General features: G+C 48.1%; 1 protein-coding gene across 4 annotated transcripts in view; it reads right to left on the bottom strand.

Moving 5' to 3' along the window:
* The window catches only part of BLK (BLK proto-oncogene, Src family tyrosine kinase), a 70837-nt gene extending 58550 nt beyond the window's left edge, over positions 1 to 12287 (bottom strand). Inside the window, exon 1 of one of the 4 annotated variants that reach the window (XR_003610973.2) lies at positions 12023 to 12286. The gene's annotated coding sequence lies outside the window, so the exon portion shown is untranslated. Of the gene's footprint in view, positions 1 to 12022 lie in introns of all 4 variants that reach the window. The other 3 variants (XR_003610974.2, XM_028114221.2, XM_028114217.2) reach the window with 3 other exon arrangements.
* Positions 12288 to 12552: the final 265 nt, after the last annotated feature.

Below are 12552 nucleotides of genomic sequence, written 5' to 3'. Positions count from 1 at the left end.
GGCGGGATCCATCAGCGCCCACCTGCATCTCAACATCCTCCTGGGATCTAGGCCACACTCAACAGATCTTGGATCATTCCCAGGGGTGAGGTGGTCTGCCACAGGTAGGAAGGCAGGGCACTCTGCTTTCTTCTAAGTTCCTGTGTCCGTTCCTCCCACAGCTGGAACTGGTTGGCAAGCTGTCCTTCCTCCCTCTGCCTGCCTCAATTCCTTTCCCCTTGTTTTTCCCGATCCGTGGGAGCTCTCACAGCTCCCCAGGTTTGTGGACACAGTTTGGAAACATGGTTTACATCTGTACTCTGTGTTGGAAAAAAAAATCAAAGCAACAAGTCTAATGTTCCTTTGCCAAGATTTCTGTCAGCAGGTAGAGCAGACATGTGTTTTTTGAGATGTTAATGGATTTTTTTTCTTCTATTCACTTATTATTTTGTTCCTCACCCATGTTGAAGCCATTGCCACAGGGAAATAAAGTAGAAACAAGAGAAGTCTCTTGGCTCAGATTGAGAGAAATGCGGTGAGTCAGGCTGGGCAGACAGGAGCCCAGGGGGTCTCTCCGAGAGTCTCTCAGTACAGAGTTGCACGGGAGTGATGTCATGACTCCCCCACCCCATGATGTGGCACAGAAGTCCTGGGGGAAGGATTGACCCAGGTCAGAGGCTGGCACAAGACATCCTGGCAGCAGCCTGTGTGGATTGCTGATGTAGACCAGATGGGCTGCCCCAAAGTCCTAAACCCGATGAGCCCCACCCCACTCCCCCAAACTGGGGCCCAACCCTGGAGAAGGGGAGAGAGCTTTGAGTTCACTGGGGTTATTTCCCAACAGCTAGCAGAAATCAAGATGCTCAGACTAGATACTCTATTTTTGCACACTGAGTGTGGACCGAGATTCATATTCACCCCACATGAATTTACTCTGTCATGACTTCCCTGAGCTCTCCAGATGTTCTTCCAGAGCCTAGGACCACCTTTGTAATAAACTCCTTCAACCCACTCTTCTACCTTCTATGAAGCTGGCGTCCTTGTCAACAGCCTCTTTGTTTTCACAAATAGAACATTCCTCTTCTTTTTTTTAAATGAATGATAAATGAGCCAAATACATATTCTTGAGTGTGACCTTGGGAAGGTAAAAGAGAATAAAGCCAAGGGATAAATTCAGCAGTGTGTTGTCTACCCTTAAGTTTGCAAAGGGATCATGGAAGACCTTCAAGGTAGTTTCACACCTGCCTTAGAGAGACACCCCACGGTGTGGCCAAGCAGAGTGAGGAGCTAGGAGGTCCAGCCTAAGAGCCAGGTGGGTTGCTGCTTATCTGTGTGACCACAGACGATGGACTGTGCCCTCTGGGTGTGCCACTGGGAACTGGGGATACAACTGGGTGGTGCACCTGGAGAACGAGGGTGGAGAGCTGTGTTCACCTGGTATGAAGCTCAAGACCCTTGCTACCCTAGCCCCCTGCTGGGCTCAGTGACAGAAGCAGTCAGCCATGCCTGCTGGTGCCTGGGTCAGAGTGGCCAGGCCACAGAAGACTCGTGGAAGCTGACCTTGGGATTAGAACTTCAAGGATGCCCAGGATCTCTCCTCGGGGATATGGGCATTTCAAGCAGAGAAGAGGGCTTGGCACAAGCTCTGAGGTGTAATGGGCAACAGGGAGTCATAGGGGACAGGACTCCTGGGACCCACGAGCCTGAAGAAGGATGACGGGGGGGGGGGGGGAACTGGGATGGGAGACCAGATGTCTGGTCCCGTGAGGCCTGGGCTTTGTTCTCAGGCACTGAGGAGTCAATGAAGATTTTTACCCTGGGGGTGATAGGGCCACATTTGAGCTTCAGACACATCTTGCCAGCCACACAGAGGATGGACTGCGATGTGGGTCACTGCAGGCAGAGACAGGAGCTCTAAGGATGTGGCAGTCATGGAGTCTAAAGGCAGGAAGGGCCTGAACTAAAGCAGTGGAGATATGGGGACAGATCTGAGAAAGGAGGGGACAGATGTTACCAGAGTGTTGCCCTCACTCAGGGAAACTGGTGCGTGTTCTACCTCACCCTCTGGCCTTTGCTAAGACTCCTACTTTCCCCAAGCTTTAGGTTTCTTCTGAGGGGAACAGAGCCTCCTCCTAGAGATGCCAGGGGACTTAGTCACCCTTAGCAGGGCGGTGAAAGACCAGGCAGGGATCCTGAGGATTTCAGACCCTGCCTCTTCAGTGTGGAGTCAGGCAAAGGAAGGCCACCCCCAGGGAAAGAGGCAGACCTGAAGCCTCCTTCATCTCCTTCCTCTACTGCTCTGTGGTCCCTCTTGTGACACCCCTCACGCCCACCCTGTCGCCCCGTGGAGCTGCTGACCACCAACACACCAGTCTGAGCTCTGAGGTGAGGCGAGTAGGATGGGGATGCTCCCTCCCTTCTCAGGACCCGCTCAGACTAGAAGACAGACATTGCTTGCCATTTGACAGCAAAAAACTTTGTACAATGAAAAGAATGAACGAGAAGAACTTCAGGGAGGATGGTGCTTTAGCAACTGGATTTCTACAACATGGATACAACTTGGGAATCTCTTTATGGGGCAGACTTTATTCCTTCACTTTTTTGCAATGGCATTTGTGATGGTGGGTTTTGTGATGTTTTGTTGTTGATAGGTATGTGTGTGTTGCCTCTGTGTGTGTGCCTGCGTGGGTCTGTGCATGTGTGTGCATAAGCCTGTGTGTCTGTGTGGTGTGTCCATGTGTGTGAGAGACAGACAGAGAACATATCCTACATCCATAACCTCCTTCCCTGAAGAGATTTCCTTTTTGTCTTTCTAGTTATAAAATCCTTAAAATGGAGTCCAAAGTGGACCAGCTTCCCCCAAACACCACATGCCAGAGAGCTCCAGGATATCCAAGGCAAAAACCACAAACATTCCCTTCTCAGGCCGAACCTCACAGGGGTGGGAGATTCAGGACACCCTTAGTCATTCATGCTGACCTCCGACAGCAAACCCCCACACTGGAGACCTTTTTGAGCACATGCTTGGTGGAGACCAGCTAGCAGCAAGGAGCTGAAAGTATGTAACCATGAAGATTCATAGAGGATCTTAAATAGCAAACTATGACAACGTTATATATGGACAAAACCAGCTCCCAAGGGTTCGAAGTTCTTCCCCACTCTGTTCATGCTTTTTCTTCATTCGATTGTCAAGGGGCTTTCCGATCAACAGGAAGAGAAGGACCAAACACAGAGGCGTCAATTGGCTTACACACAGGCTGGCTCTCCATGGCGGGCTTGACAAGCCGCAAATGAATCAGAGGAGGGGAACGAATGGGGAGGATGGTGGAGTGCACATAATAAGAGTGGCTTTACATGCAGGCAGCAATTAGAGGAAGCTGATTTGAAAGCTGAAGGCTCCAAGCCCACTGGGATGAATGTTGCAGTGTCATTTGGCAGGAACGCAACGAATGTGGCATTGCACTCCCTGTACGCCATGCTCGGCCTCACCGAGGGACCTCCTGGAGGAAACTCTTAAACCCTTCTCCTATGCCACAAAGGAGAGTGTAAGCTTTCTGTGAGGAAACTGTCGTTCAAGCCAATGAGATCTTTCTGAAGGCCAGGGTGCTGGCTTGGAGGAAGGCATCAGTCACAGGGCCCGTCCCCTGTGATGTCTGAGCCAGAAGCCCCTCTGGGGCATTATTTTCACTTCCCATTTGCTGGTTCTCAGAGGCCACTTGTCTTGGTTGACAGGGTGGAGCAAAGGAACCTGGGAAGATTTATTTGACCCGGAAGACAGGGCGGGAGCTGGCTGTTTTCTCCGACGGCCCGGGAGGCAAGCAGCTTCGGCTAAGATAAGGCTCTGGCAGAAATATGGGTACAAGGGACACCCCACTTTACCTCCTCCACACCTGTGATAGAGCCTCCAGGCCTGGTTGTCATGACCGACGGGAGCAGGTGTTGCCCTGCCAATCTCAGCCTCAGACGGTTGCCAACAACGAGCATTCCGTACTTCACTGAGCCCTAATCCACTTGAGAAAACATCTCTGCTTTGTACATCTAGCTGAGACTAGTGGCGAAGGCCTCCCGGGAGTGATTCTTGGAGCAGGAAGAGAATCCCATGTTGACCCATGTTCCATGACATGGAAAAGCCACGTTCACCCCTTGGCAGTTAATCAGAAGCCAATCCTTCTTGTGCTAGCAGTCCCAACCCCCACTGAATTGTTGAAATCTGATGAAAGCCAGAAATGATCTTTGCAGAGGGTTGCTCATGTCCTCCACAAAAGTGTTTATGCAAGTTTTTTTTTTTTAAGATTTCATTTATTTACTTGAGAGCACAAGGGAGCACAAGCAGGGGGAGCGACAGAGGGAGAGGGAGCCCAAAGCAGGGCTCGATCCCAGGATCCTGGGATTATGACCTAAGCTGAAGGCTTAACCAGCTGAGCCACGCAGGTGCCCTGCTTGCCTGCAAGTTTAAGAAGCTCATAAGCTCCAGGAAACTCATCAGAGGCCTATGGTCTCCAAAAGTTAGGTCACCAGCAACAGGAACTGGTGCAGGGGCATGACCGTTGTAGGGAGAGGGTCTTTACCCAGGACCACGCACACCCCTCTTGCCACCAAGCACACAGCAGGACCCTCTGGGTACCTAGACCTCCTTTGCAAGGCTCAGGACTCAGGAAATCCCAGGAGGCAGGCTATGCTCCACTTTTCCCCACTTTGCAAAGCCAAATGCAGACAGGACGCTGATCTGTGGTTTGAAACTGAGATATTCTGCTTCTCATCAGCAGTGTGCCAGGTCCAACTTGTACAGGTCTGTGGGAGTCACTTGTTAAATTTAGGGGAATTTTGTGAGCTATTTGCTAAGCACATCACTATTCAAAATTAAACCATACAAAATTAAAATTATATAAAATAAAAATTAAATTATATAAAATATAATTAAATGAATTAAAAATGAAGGTAATAAACACTCAAATGTCATCATTCCCTAGTTATTTCACTACATTTCACTACTATCTCTGTTCTTGAGGTTATCTGTGTGGTGGAAATGTTATCTAATCGTCCGCTATTGCTCGTTTCTTCCCAGCCCCTTGTGCAGCCGGATCACGTGGGCAGCTTGAAGTTGGCTCTCTAGGGGTGTTTACACCACAGGAATAGGCGAGGGCTTCAAACCTGGGGCTGATTTGCCTTTTTGTTGATTTTCTGGACTTAATACAGTGATGGAGGAAATGTTAATAATGTAGGTTCAACTTCAAAATGTGTCCTGTTTATAGCCGTTAATAGACAAAAAATTGAGAAAAGATTTTGAGTAATTAAAAACTATTAGTCAATTTAACAAAGAAGTCAGTGACGTCACTGCCTACGCCCAGCGTGCAGGGCCGGTACGTCTTTGTCACTTTGGTCTTGTTAACATAAATGAAGACATCAACGACATCCATGTCACCCTATACTTGTGTGTCAGTTGCAGCCATAGCTTGACCGTGGACACAAGAATTTGGCAGAAGTCAACAAAAGCCATATGCATCCCAATGTTCATAGCAGCAATGTCCACTATAGCCAAACTGTGGAAAGAGCCGTGATGCCCTTCAACAGATGAATGGATAAAGATGTGGTCCATATATACAATGGACTATTACTCAGCCATCAGAAAGGATGAATACCCAACTTTTACATCAACATGGTTGGGACTGGAGGACATTATGCTAAGTGAAATCAGTCAGGCAGAGAAAGTCAATTATCATATGGTTTCACTCATTTGTAGAACATAAGGAACAGCATGGAGGACATTAGGAAAAGGAAGGGGAAAATGGGGGGGAAATCGGAGGGAGAGACGAACCATGAGAGACTATGGACTCTGAGAAACAAACAGGGTTCTAGAGGGGAGGGGGGAGGGGGGATGGGTTAGCCCGGTGATGGGTATTAAGGAGGGCACGTACTGCATGGAGCACTGGGTGTTATACGAAAACAATGGATCGTGGATCACCACATCAAAAACTAATGATGTATTGTATGGTGACTAACATAACATAATAAAATTAAAAAATAAATAAATAAAATCTTAAATTAAAAAAAAAGGTCCACAAAAGCACTCTATGGAGAATCGATGCCTCTATGGCTATCTACTTATAATAAAGAATATTACATATTTTGTTATTATTTGTAAATTATGTGTTACATATTCTTTATACCAGTACAGTTTATAATAAACTTACGTGTGTACATGTGTTTCCCAGAAAGCTGGTTGTTGAACATTTACCCCCACTGCTGTCAGTTTAGAAGATACCTATCTTAACCTAACCTCCCCCACCCCTGCCCCCACCCCCGCCCTCCCCCTCCCTGCTGCACTGACAGATGCCAGGGAGTCCATCAGACAGACAGATAGCACAATATGGAAATGATTCCTTTCCCCATGAATGCATAGGGAAAAGAGATTTGAGCCTTTCCCATAAAGCCACCTAAATAAAATCAATGAAATGGATTATTACTTTTGATCCCATCTCCAAATGCAATACTTAAAATAAATAAATAAATTTATTTGGGGGCGCCTGGGTGGCTCAGTCAGTTAAGCATCTGACTCTTGATTTCTGCTCAGGTCATGATCTCAGGGTCTTGAGATCAAGCCTTGTGTCAGCCCCACACTACGCATGGAAACTCCTTAAGATTCTCTCTCCCTCCCCCTTTGCCCCTTCCCCACTTCACCCCTCCCCAACTTGTGTGCCAGCTCCAACCCGATTGTGTGCTCTCTAAATAAATAAATAAATTTCTTTTAAAAAATCTGATTGTACTATAGATATGGCAGGAATAAAGGGAAACTTAACATGAAATAACTGTATATGATCTTTGCAACAATACAAGGTGGAATATCTAAAAATAGGCGGTGAAAAAGCTGTTTATGTACCTATAACAGACTCACAGCTGAGCATGTCACCATAGGGTGGCCCCCTTGGTAAAACAAATAAATAAGGAATTGGTCTCTGTTTTGTACACAGAAAGGGAATTAACTCTTACTGAGCACCTACACCATGCACCAAGCTCTTTCAAAAATGCTGTTCTATTTTGGTTTATTTACTTATTCATTTTCTCGGGCTTCCAAAAAGATCTGAAGCTACTTACAAAAGCAAACATGAAATAAATAGGAGAGAAAAAGAGATGAAGAAATCACGACCAAAGGGTAGATTAAGGCAGAGAAACAAATCTGAGGGTAAAGCTGGTTACACAGAAATACAGACCATGAGATGGGGTTCCCCAATTGCTAATGGTTAGATGCAAAGTAGGCTCTAAGCGTCCTGGAGTCCAAAGCACAGAGTGGGAAGTTATCGGTTTATAGAATCAGTGTCTTTAGGACATCCATTGCTCCAGAGAAGCATGGATTTCCCAGGTCTGGAGCCTGATAGGAATTCTCCTGCGACTCCTAGGGTGGTCCTGAGTGGAATGGTGGACATCGGTCTCAGTGGCATCACAGTAATGATAACCTTATTTCTTACAGCAACCTTCAGCTCGAGCATAGGATGACATGCCCTCACCAGGAAAGGGTGCCTGAACCTGACTCTGGAATGCAATCCCTTGAACACCCCAAGCATCAAGATCCAGACACACAGCATGAAGACCGACTAGCTTGATGGCGAAGGGGGGGAGCACACCCAAAATATCTGGATTCATTTTTCTCAGTCCCATTAAACGCATTTCCTTTTTGGGAAACATAACAAAACCATGGTCTTCCTTTTGAGACTTCAAAATAAATATTGTGCATAAAAACAAATTTAAAAAGTTACAATATGCGGGGGCGCCTGGGTGGCTCAGTCATTAAGCGTCTGCCTTCGGCTCAGGTCATGGTCCCAGGGTCCTGGGATGGAGCCCCACATCAAACTCTCTGCTCAGTGGGATGTCTGCTTCTCCCTCTCCCACTCCCCCTGCTCGTGTTCCCTCTCTCGCTATATCTCTCTGTCAAATAAATAAATAAAATCTTTTTTTAAAAAGTTACAATATGCAATGTGCTTTTTGCAAATTACAGGGACTCCTCTGGTGATTCTCACATGGAGAACTGGATAGAATCTAGGTGGAAATATTGTATACTTTTCAGTTTCAACTCACCTAAGAATTAGGACTTTGGGGTTTAATTTTTATAACCCCGTGATGTGCTGTTACTAGCAAATAAAGAAGTAAGACTCAAGGGTAAAAGTAACTTACCTGAGTTATGTCAGTATAGACTGAGGTCAAACTACTGTTATTTCACAAGGACATTTGGTGACTTGCCCAAGGTCACATAGAAAGCTACAGGGTTATACCTTGAACTCAAGCCCTCTGGTCCATAGGCTGACCATCCAACCTCTAAGCTAGAGAAGCTCTCAGCCACAGTCGCTTTCCTGTACTCCTGTGCCCACGTTCTTTCTAATTCCTGGGACCCACAACGCACTGAGAGATAAAATTAAATATCATTACTAAATACTGGACTTGGTGATTCCAAATATTTGGGGTTGGCGGATCCTTTTGGGAATGTGATGGAAGCCAGGAGCACTCGGTATGGGAGTATGCACATGCAAAAAAGCTTGCAGACAAGTTCAGAGAGCTCCTGGACCCCATGAAACTCATCAAGGGTCTGCGGTATCGGAGGTTGGAACGCCTGGCTTCATCCATTAAGCACAGACCACCTCATATCCTTGTAGACACTAGAGAAACCTGCGCAAACATTTCCTGAGAGTGAGGGCCTCCTTAAACTCTGCACCCCAGGTGACTCGCTCACCTCACCCTGGTCCTAGCCTAGCAACTCAGGTATCAAGGTATGCGAAGAAGCCGGCAGAAAGAGGTGAGGACAAAGCACCCAAGAGAACCTCTTTCTACGACATGGTTTTGGAAACATCAGCCCTCTGGTGAGAAAGCACATAGTGGCCTGCGTTGAACGGAGGTCCTGCAGGGTCAGCAGGGACCACGGCAGAGCCTCCTCTATGCTCCAATCACCCTGCTCAATCTAGTTCTCATGTCTAGGCTTGAAGCTGGCTGCACCTGCTCCCATCTCACAGAGACCTGGGTCCTTTGCTCATACTTGTCCAGCTGGAAGTGGCAGAACCAGGTCCTAGAGCAGAACTGGCTGGCCCCAAGGCTCAGCATCTTCCTCTGGATGATACCGCACCTTCCAGTGACCAGAACATACCAGAGACCTAGCGACAACCACCCTCTTCCACAAGGGCCCCCATTAAAACCCCGGGCGTGGCGACGGCAGCGAAGCTCGCTGTGGCTAAGGGAGGTCATTAAATCTCACGTGCGCTCCTGCCTTCAAGCTTTCTTCCTCCTGTCTTAATCTTCACTGGCATTCCAGAACTTGCCCTCGTTCCTTTCCCTAAAGAACCATTTCACAGGGCACCCACCCTGCTCCAGACACGGTCCTGAGGGCTGGGATCCAGAGGAGGATGTAAGGCGGCCAGCTCCCCATCCCGGGAGAGCTCAGATCCAGAACTCCTGCAAACAGGGAGGCCTCGGCATGTGTTGGAGGTTCACGGGGACATGGGGCTGGATTTGGGCCCTGGGGACAGTAGAGAAGGGCAGTGACACTGGTCCAGGAGTTAGAACAGGTGGGACTTGCCCGGATGGGAGGGGGGGGGCCCAGGTTGAGGGAGCAGCAGGAGCGTGGCCTGGAGCATTCCACGGCAGCATGGGGCTGGCTTAGTCCAGGCAGGTGGGCTGGCCGTGGGGGAAGCTCGAGCTGTGACAGGAAAAGGACTCGAGGCCCAGTGGTAATCGCTGCTCTCGCTTCTGATCTTCATCTAACTGTTGTGATTTTCATCTAAGTGCTGTCTTCCTACAGCTTCACGATTCTTTCTTTTTTCTCTAATCTGGCTGGGACTTCACCCTCCAACCAGGGCACACCTGCTCTGTTGGGCCTGGGAGGGGGCGGGGGGGGCGCACAGAGGTGTGTGTGTGTGTGTGCACGTGTTGGGGGGGTGGGATCAGGTCCCTCCAGCTCCCCTGCTACCTCCCCACACACCTGACCCTTCCAAGCAAGGATGCTGGCCCCTGGTGGCTCCATCTAGCTGCTGCAGACTCGAGGGAGGGCGGCACAGTGGGCTCCCAGGCCACACTCCTCAGGCCACAGCGGGGCTCCGAGGGAATTGGTTCCCAGCACAGCTCACAGCCGCTTGGTTGGCCACAGATTCTGTGGGGATAGTTGGGCCAGAAGATGGCAGATTCCAGCCTGATATTCCACGCAGGGTCAGGGCCCTCACTTGTCTCCGTTCGGGCCTTCCGCTTCCTCACCAGGGAAAGGGTCAGGTTTGGGTCTCTGGGCATGCACCTGGAGGCCTGCAAGCCTGAACCAGCACAGTGAGCGCTGCTGGGCGGACAGAGGCTGGGGTACTTAGCCCTAAAGCCCCTGACACAGAGCTCAAAAAAATGTGTGCTGAATAAAAGACGAAATGAATGATGAAAAATGCCACAAAGAGAGAGAAATATAGGGGCACCTGGGTGGCTCAGTCGGTTAATCCTCTGCCTTTGGCTCAGGTCATAATCTTAAGGTCCTGGGATGGAGCCCCATGTCGGGCTCTCTGCTCAGCGGGAATTCTGTTTCTCCCTCTCCCTCTGTGCTCTCTCTCTTTTTCAAATAAATAAATAAAATCTTTTTAAAAAAGAGAGAGAGAGAGAAATACAGAACTTTCTGGGACTAAGGTGGGGGTTGGGAGAGACAAATGGTAAAAAAAAAAAAAAAGCAAAATGCCTGCTATGTTCCAGAAAGTTCAGAGAGGGCAGGGACCACTGCGCCACGGATTCCAGTTTTCCCAAGCAGGCTCACCTTTTGACCACACCTGCTCTAAGGCAGGATGAGTATAATCTTTTTTAGCTTTTTATTTTGGAATAATTTTAGGTTACAAAGATAGTCTAGAGACTTTGTATATACCCTGCACTCAGCTCCCCCTAATAATTCCGTCTTACCTAACCACGGTACATGTGCCAGAATGAAGAAATCCACATTGGCACAATGGTATTAATTTAACTCCAGACTCTATTTAGATTTCACCTATTTTTCATTAAATCCTTCTTCCCCCTAAGACCCACTCCAATCCCGGATGTGAGTTCCGAGTTTAGTTGTCACGTCTCCTTACGCTCCTCTGATGTGTAACAGTTTCCCCATCTTTCCTCGTTTTCTGTGACCTTGACAGTTGCAAAGGTCAAGTATTCTGCAGATTGTCCCTCACTTTGGGTTTGTCTGATGTTTTCTCATGATGAGACTGGGGTTAAGGGTTTGGGGGAAGAATAACACAGAGGGGAAGTCCTTTCTCCTTGCACCATAGCCAAAGTTATATAATACAACACGACTTATCCCTTGAGACATTAACCTTGATTCACCTGCTTGAGGTGGTGTCTGCCAGCATTCTCCACTATGGAGTTATTGTTCTTCCCTTTCCATACTTCATTCTAAGTCCCTCCGGCACTGAAGGTGAGGGGAATCAAGCTCATCCAGGAAGGAGAAGTATCTACATATATCATGCACAGTTTTTCTCTCTAACTATGGCAGCACGATGATAACAATTCTTTAGTTCCTTGGTAATGTGGATAGTTGAAGGTGGACGTGATGGCCAATTAGCAAACAACTGGAACTGTTGCCAAAACCCTAGAATTTTAAAACTCCTCTCAAAATATGTTATCAACGGTTCATTCCTTTTCAGAAACTGATCTCTTAGCCCCAAAAGTTATCATTAAACATATTCCATCGCCCTCCCCCTGATGTCTGAAAAATGGAAAACCTTATTTAAAAACAAACAAAATGTTAAAAGGGCAACAACCAATCATTTGCCCTGAGCCAGACACTCCCCATACATCACTGCTAACCTCTGCCATGTCTGCCCCTTAGGGACAATTACCCTTGTTTATAGAGAGGCTGAGTAACTTGCCTGGAGCCCCACAGCCGGCATGCGTGTGCCCACCCCCATTCCCACTCTACAGTCTTCTCCTATCTTTCCTCTATGGCGCAGTCACTGGCTTTTTCAGCTTAGAAAGCCCAAGAAGCAGAATCTCCCTGGATGGATGAGCTTTTTATAAATCAAAAACAAAACAAAACAAAGATGCAGAGTCTTACCTTGATAATGCTCAGGAGTTTGTCACCATAGCTTTTTCAATCCCAGCACCCTCGTGATGCAGCCGCCTTCTAGTGATAACCAGCAACTCCTGAAAGAATCCCAAAGAAAAATCCCATTCTGGTTCTCTCAATCGGTTCCCATAGCTCGTGGCTTCCTGCTGGCAGCAAGCACCAGGCAGAGGTGGCAGGCTCCCCGATCTGTGGTCAGAGCTTCAGCAGCTTCCCCCAAGGAGCCCCGCCCCTCCCACGGAGCACTTTGAAGGCTTCTGTGGGTTCACTGGGTCCACTGGGCACCGCTGACCCAGAAAAGCCTGGGAGGAAAGACCACAAGCAGCTGGTCTTTCTCAGGCCTTGGGCCACACTCGTTCCAATGACCCTCTGCCACTAGAAAGTTTTCTCATGGGGTTTTGGTTTAATAACATGGGTAGTGTTTTCCTGCACCAAACTTGGCAGAGTTAGTAAACCTCCAAGCTAACTCTGCAAGGTATTTCACTCTGCCTTGCAGCGTTTATGTGCAAGACAAGAAAGAG

The sequence above is a fragment of the Eumetopias jubatus genome, unplaced genomic scaffold (genome assembly GCF_037043125.1).
Source record: "Eumetopias jubatus isolate StellerSeaLion01/CBP00866 unplaced genomic scaffold, mEumJub1_p1.0 scaffold_2, whole genome shotgun sequence".
Classification (NCBI taxonomy): domain Eukaryota; kingdom Metazoa; phylum Chordata; class Mammalia; order Carnivora; family Otariidae; genus Eumetopias; species Eumetopias jubatus.
The sequence above is the reverse complement of the archived record's forward strand: the minus strand, read 5'-3'. Positions and strand labels throughout refer to the sequence as shown.